We start from the raw sequence: 7,738 nt of genomic DNA, 5'->3' as shown, positions 1-7,738 counted from the left end.
TTGTTTGTGTGGAAACAACTGCCAGAGGAGAATCTTCTCAGCCTTCAAGGAGATCCTCCTAGTTATGCCAATTAAATTTCCATTTCTCATATACCTTCAGCTACTGTCTTCAGAGAAACCTAAGCCCACCAAGCAGGCGCTCTGACCCTGTCCAGAGAAAGAGTGTTAATTGTATATCTTCTAGCTGTGGGGCTTCAGTCATGTAAATCGAAAAAGTAAACCTAATTTGAGGGATATGTAAATGACAAACTGAAAGAATTAATATTTAGCTCTGTGAAAAAACACAGCTTTCCTCCTCATTATGAAGGCTGATTTTTCTGCAACCAGAGGAAAAACGAATTGTTGGAATCTCCTCAAAATGTGCAGCTGAGGATGCCTTTATATTAATGAGGAAAGTGATGTTGATTAATAGGCAGCCCAAAATCCAGAAAGACAGTTTCCTCCCTTCTGTCTTCCTGCCAGCCTGGGAACAAGCAGCCTAGTGAGGTCCCCAGGCAGAACGAGAGCACAGTCCCCTGGGTCTGCTACTGGCTGGGGCACTTGGAATCTGATCATTCTCCTTTCAATTATACTGACAAACATGGCTAGGCTTGAACAAATTGGCCCCCATGAATTAGGCTGCATTATTATAGAACTCCCGATCTTCTGAGCCTCCCTGACCATAATTAATCAGGACCCCACTATTGTAGCCCACAGCTAGTCCAGGAAAATATTTTCTGAAAGTTTAGCTAAATAACAGTATTGATTTTTATCCTTAATACTTTCTTCTACTCATCAAATCTCTTACATGGACTTAGTGAATTTCACGTTTCCATGGCTCTGTAGCCAGCATTGTATAATACGTCCTTCAATACAATCAAGCAAGGGACTAAAATTCCCATTTTACAGAACAGGAATGTAAATCACAGGGAGGCAGAAGTACCTTAATGAATAAGAACTTGAGTCTTCTGCCTCCTAGACTAGCAGTACTTCTCTCTAACAAAGGCTTTGAAGATCGCCTTTGTTTAGGGGAAGAGCTTCTATCTGATTTTGCCACCCTCTGGGTCACACAAGCCAGGGGCAACTAGGAATGAAAGCAAAGTATTCATTTGCCTTTTTTCTCCCAAATAAGAAGGAAAGCAGCCTCCTCTTTCTGGTTCATGGTCTGCCTACTGGCCATTCTTTGTTCTTCCCTATACAAAGAATGAGTTTACTGTCAAAGATCAGAGGCCAGACTTCATATGCTACCCAGCCCTGGGCACTGCAACCTGTCGTCAATTTTCAGGTAGCCTTTAAAAGATTGGTGACCTCTGAAGCTCATGAGACACATGTCCCTGCAGTGGATGAATGCCCTAAGCAAGCAAGAAAAGCCTTGGTATGGTGTGGAAACATACTTTGGCCAAGAGTCCAGCCTGCAGAGATGCAGCTGTAGTGAGACCTGAAGCTTATGTACAATTTTGACAGCCCTTTTTAGAAATGAATGCAAAGTTACAAAAACAAAATTTTGTATAAAACTGAATATTTACTTGAAAAGACAAAGTATATCATAGCAAAAAAATTTTAGAAAACTGACAAATACCACAAACACCATAAAATGAAGATAAAGACATGATATTTGTATTAATTAACTGCCTAACATATTTTTTTTTTGGTATGTTTCCTACATTTTCAGCTGTCCATGCCAACGATTTTATGACATCATTTTCAAGGCAGAGAAGGAACCATAACTTAGCCTTTTTCTCTTCAGGTTTCTCATCCACTGCCCGTCGGCATCCAGTACCGGGCTGTGTAAGACACATTCACATGGCAGCATGGCCTCTGGCCTCACATCCTCCTGCCAACACCAGGCAGGTCATCTCAGCAGGTGGCAAGAGCATCCTGGAAGCCATTCGTGCAACAGGACAGTCACCTACAACTTATCTCTGCAAGGAAGTGACTTATGTGTGAATCACAAAACCCCAACTCACTGTAATTCCAATGCAACTCTCCCCTTAGCTGGATCCCAGAAATGTCTACAACTACTCCACCAAAAACGAACTAATAGGATTTGTCTGGAGAAGTTGGGGAGAAAAAAAGAGTGGCCTTAGCTGACTGTATTTAAAATATCTTAATGTCACAAATTTTGAAAAAATGATCATTTGATCATATTGCTAAGACTCCTCCCCAGATGTTGAAAGGAACTCGCGCAATTGCAGAACCCTAAACTGAAGCTTCATTATCTTCATGGTAAAATTACCTCTGGGTCTCTTCTTAGCCTTCCGGCCCCCGAAGCAGTGGAGAACAAGGAGGAACTCTGGAAGAAAATATCTCTAACAGATCTGGCATTACCTAAAGCACCTAGACTCTAATCCCAGGGTCAGCTGAAAATCTGACTCATGCATGTCTGGGCTGAACAGAACTTTGTTACAGTAGGCTGCCATCCTCACAGCAGATCTGGTATACATCCACAGGCTGAAGTTCTCACTCTCTCCCAGGACCTAATAGGCCCATTCACTTCTCTCACAACCACACTTTTTCTAGGAAGGAGGCAATCTGGCTGTGTGGGTTCAGTATGTAAACAATTTAGCCCAAAACTTGAATCTCTATTTTGTACCCTGTGATCTCTTTTGCTTATATAATGGAAATGCATAGCAGGGCATGGTGGCTCATGCCTGTAATCCCAGCACTTTGGGAGACCGAGGTGGGCAGATCACTTGAGGTCAGGAGTTTGAGACCAGCCTGGCCAACATGGCAAAACCCCATCTCTACAAAAAATACAAAAATTAGCTAGGCATGGTGTCGTGTGCTTGTAGTCCCAGCTACTCGGGAGGCCAAAGCAAGAGAATCTCTTGCAACCAGGAGGCGGAGGTTGCGGTGAGCTGAGATCATGCCACTGCACTCAAACATGAGCAACAGAGGGAGACTCCATCTCAGGAAATAAAAAAAAAAAGGAAAGAAAGAAATGCAGGTGCATGATCCTCAGCCCTAGGGTTAGGCCCTGACTCCTACATAAAATGCAACATGTCATCCTCAATATGAATAAATACATGCAGGTGTAACATAGGTAGAGGCATACCATTAAAACAAAAAGTACTTTAGGAGTCTCCACCCACCCCATGAATTTCATAATCTTGTTAAAGACAGAGGATTTGAATAGCTGTACATCAACTGATATGCTTCTCACTTATTTATGTCTTTAGTTAATTCAGTGGTTCCCATCCAGTACACAGGAATACTACATAAGATTGTACATTTAAAACTTTGCATGTTTTAATTTATGGGTAGTAGAAAGGTTTTCACGTGAAGTTTTAACAATATATGATTTTCACCTTACTTGTTGACTTTTGAACTTAACCACCACACAAAATGTGACCACAGTATTTTTGTTCATTAAATCAAGAAAGTAAATAATTTCCAGTGAATAAATGTAAGTTAGACACTTTGTTCCTATAACCTGGGGATGAGGAGAAGCAGAGTGGAAGCAATAGTGTGCAGCGTTCTGATAAACCTCCCTAGACACAAAAAGGAAATTGCATCTCTAATCTCAGTATCTGATTAAATATGAAAGAGAGACGGGGTGGTGAGGAAACGTCACATAATCTTGGATAACTCTTGAAAGGAGGGCTTCAAAGCTCCACATCATAGGGTTTTTAATTGAGATTCCATATTTCTGTTATGAATATGAACTTGTACATTACTCAAGGAAATTACATTTGGTTATAAACATTGAAAAGACTTGAGTTTTTTAATATTTTTTAATATCTGTGTTATTCAGATGGTAATGAAAAGCAGAAATTTCAAGCTGGCAAATAACAGCTAAGAAGAGTACAGTGGGGAGCCTGGAAGTCAATGTGTTTACTCAGTTATCTGGTCAAATCTCACTAAAGGCAACTCCAAGAGCCCACCCCCTGCTTCTTATTTTTTCCTTCTGTTTCTAGCAGGTATTAAACTTAGACTTACTTTCATTTTTGTTATAAATTCTTCTCTTGTTATGAATTGTTTAAATGTGACTTTAACTCACATATGCTGTTATTCTACTTGTTTTTTGATTATTGGTTTCCAATTTGATTTTATTAATTCATCCCATCAACAAATGTTTATTCAGTACCTACTATATACCTGATGCTCTTCTAGGCATTGGAGATACAGCCAAGAGGAAAATTCTCAATGACATTCTATTACATTAAATCACATGAAACTGCCACACTTATAGGTCAATAATCGTCAAGAATCAACATTCTGACATGGTCCAACCTAATGTTGGGGAAACAAAAAATATAAATAGAATTGGTAAGGATTTCTGTAGTGTTTTAGAACCTCTTCTTAGGTGATAGGCTTTTACACAATGGGCTCTTATTAGACCCATCACATAAGATGAACTCTTTGTATTGACTTCTTATCCCAGCCTTAAAATCTGAAGCTCAGCCCAGGAAGCAGTAGGTGGCCTCAGTGAAAAACCTGCATTCTGCCATTTTCCCACCCTCTCACTTCCACTTTCATACTTTTTGGGCCATGACGAATGTAACTTTCTTATTGGCTCAATGGTGAACTTTTAAAGCATTTATCATTCTTCTTTCAAGAGTTTTGTGGGTTTTTTTAATAGGATGTTTCAGAGAAGACTAGTTTAATAATATCTGAAATAAAGTAAGCTGCTGGTGAATATTGAGAACATTTTTATTACTCTCAATATAAGATATGCTGAGAGAAGACCACATGCCTGATAAACTAGACGTTTGTTCAGTTTTGATGGCTCTGGCTTTTGGTGGGGTGTTCCTTCTAACAGAATTTTGGAATTAAGTTCTCCTGAGAAATTTCAGGACCTTCTGTAGCCCAATGATGAAAGAACTTCTATGAGAGTTACAATATACCCATATATTTCTAAAGGAAGCTATGTCTGGTACAAAGGACAAAAGAGAAAACTGGCTTCCCAGAGATAACAGGTATTTAGAGGCTCTTGCAGCACTGAGAGAGTGCAAAAAAAGCCCTGAAGCTGGAGGGAGGAGGCTCTTCCACTTATCAGCTTCGTAAGCTTTGATACATTCTTACCCTACCCAAGCCACAGTTTCTCGTGTATAAAATAAAGACAATTTCCTCCATTCCACAGATTGTCAAATGAGAGAACATACGTTCAAGTGCTTTGAACACTAAATATAGTTTCTGCTAAATATATAGAAAGGCAATTTTCGAAATGGGAAAATAAAATTTCAAGCAAAAACAAGAGTGCAGTGGAGCGAGCAAAGGAAGACAAGGGAAAAGGGACAGTGGTCGCAGAGCGCACTGTGTTGCTGCTGCCACTGTGCCAGTCCCTTGGGTCTCAGTGAGGCCAATGATGCTCCAGAATATGAGGCAAGTCAATTTGGGAGCAGATTGGACCCAGCTTCATTCAATATTGCTACCAGTTATTTGATTACAATACAAACCAAGTAGGTGCAATTTACATTGACATGTCACACCTTACATGGGAAGGACAGCTGTTCCAGGAGAAAGCTAGCCTTCACTTCTGGTCCAGAAAATTCAGCACAGCATCATGGTGCACGATCATCAGCCTGTTAGAGTAGGCAGATAGCTAGAAATAAGCAGGAAGGGAGAGCCCCTGAGAAAAGGGAGGTCTGGAAAATCTCACACCCCAGGGACCATCCAAAACATGCATGCTAGATATGAGCAGAGAGGAGGAGAAATACCTATGCAGAAAGGAACACCCCTTAAGATGCCCAGTAATCACTCACTCTGCAGTTAGCTGGTCAGAATGTAGCTAGCTACATGCTGATAGGCGGAAAGAAGGCAACAGAGAAATTCTTAAGAGATATGCAGGCACAATACATACAGATTTGAAGGCTATACAACCTTCCTGGGGTGGCAGTAATGAGCAATGCAGCCATTCGGTAGAATTCCTATCCAACACTGGGCCCATGCATGTGCACCAATGAATAGTAATGATAAAGGAGATAGAAAGAAATTATTTAGGCAGATAGTGAGGGCAAGGGTCCTCAGCAGAACTTCCCTTCTAACAAAAAAGCAGCCCTAGACATTACTTCTTTTCTAACAAAGAGCAGTCTGAAAGATCAAGCTGCAAACATAGATAAGAAAGCTGGAAGCTTGCACAAGGGGAGGCCTGCAGCTACATCAACAGAAAAGGGCTACCTGGGGGCCAGGCAAGTCCACCATCAGGGTCCGCCTTTCCTTTTTTGTTAGCATGTGTACAGTAAGAAAGAACTGGGCAACATGGAGATGCTCAGAGAACCCACCTGCACAATAAAAGATTGGGGTGGGGGGTGCCAAAGATTCATGCCCTATGCAGATGGCACACCTGATCCTAACTTGTTTTTTGCACCCTGTGTCGATCAGACACCGCCTCCCCACTAGCTTATGTATAAATATCCCCACATTTCACTGTGGATGAGCAACTCATTTTCCCAGGACTCCTGTCTGTATCAGAGAGCTATTCTCTTTCTTTTGCCTATTAAATTTCTGCTCTTAACCTCATTCTTTGTGTGTCTGCATCCTTCATCTCCTGGAACCTCAGGTGTTACCCTAGATGATGAGGTTGCTTCAGTAAGGAAAGGTCCACAAGCCTGGGGTAGGAACTAGATGGGAAAACCAGGGGGTACTTAAGGCAGAAGAAGGAAAACTAAATAAAGTAAAAGCGCAGAGGCTTATGACAGAGGTGGGAACTTCAAGAAAAAATCTGGTATCATAAAAACCGAGTGCAGAACTCTCAGAGGCTACTGGCTCATTCTCTTTCAGCAGCCCACTCTGCCTCATCTTTCGGAATGTCCTGTCTCTCTGAATAAACTCTCTGCTCTCTATTTTCCTTCAATAAATTATCTTTCTTTTGGAGGTGGGAGTGCTAAATTTTCTCTTGGCAGAATTCTTTCTTCCAAGTAAGACTAAGAAACAAGGATTCCTGCACTTCCCAGTAACAGGCCCATACCAGATAGCTGCATCCTCAGCATGGTGGTAGGTCAGCTTAAGGCAGATGAAGACTCCATCATAGGGTTCCACCAGATGTTCCTGTTAAAGAACATCAAGCAGGTGTGGGATTGCACCAATGACATGTTCAGGCTTGCCCTGCACAGCATGGGCTGACCTCCTCCCAGCCAGGCACTCATGCGGTTTCCTCCTCCTGCCTCTTGTCAGTACTATTCACACTCCTCCAGTTGCTCCAAATATCATACACAAACAAGCAGGGCTGCGGTGGGAGTGGGTGCAGTGCACTGCTGCCATCGACATGTTCATAATGTTTGGATGCTAGACTACTTGCATAGGATGGGAGAAATTTGTGTTGTACTAGTGCATGCCTTAGAAAGACTTAAGTAATGCAAAGATTTGCCCTTTTTTAAAATAAAAACAATCTACTGACAAGTTGCTCTAATTACACAAGGAAGTGAAGGAGAAAGCAGCTGCCTCATCACCCAGACATTGATTTTTTTCCGATATTTCAATGTTTCATGATACAATAAAACCATAAGTTTTTTTAATGAGAATTAAAAAATAAAAGAAAAACACCCTCTGATCTTTTTAAAGATAGAGTTCCCAGATGGCTAGACAGAGAATTTCTAGGCAATCAGAGAAGGAAGGATCAGTGAAGTTGAGCATGAATTCACAAAGAACAGCACAGAACTTGTATTTATACACTGCTGGTATTTTAGGGCTTGCGTTCTTCCATGGCAAAGTGGGAACAGGCCAAATGAAGAGAATACACTGGTTTGCAAACAAAACAGCTTGAGTTCACATCCTTGTTCTACCACCTCCTCAGAGTGCGAGTCTGGGCAAGTGAATC

General features: G+C 41.3%; 1 pseudogene; it reads left to right on the top strand.

The window, feature by feature from the left end:
• The first annotated feature begins 5,303 nt into the window (after nt 1-5,303).
• Nucleotides 5,304-7,363, top strand: LOC119627345 (nuclear transport factor 2 pseudogene; annotated as a pseudogene).
• The last annotated feature ends 375 nt before the right edge of the window (nt 7,364-7,738 follow it).

This window comes from Chlorocebus sabaeus, chromosome 14, assembly GCF_047675955.1.
Source record: "Chlorocebus sabaeus isolate Y175 chromosome 14, mChlSab1.0.hap1, whole genome shotgun sequence".
Taxonomy (NCBI): Eukaryota; Metazoa; Chordata; class Mammalia; order Primates; family Cercopithecidae; genus Chlorocebus; species Chlorocebus sabaeus.
This window is presented reverse-complemented; position numbering and strand designations above follow the sequence as displayed.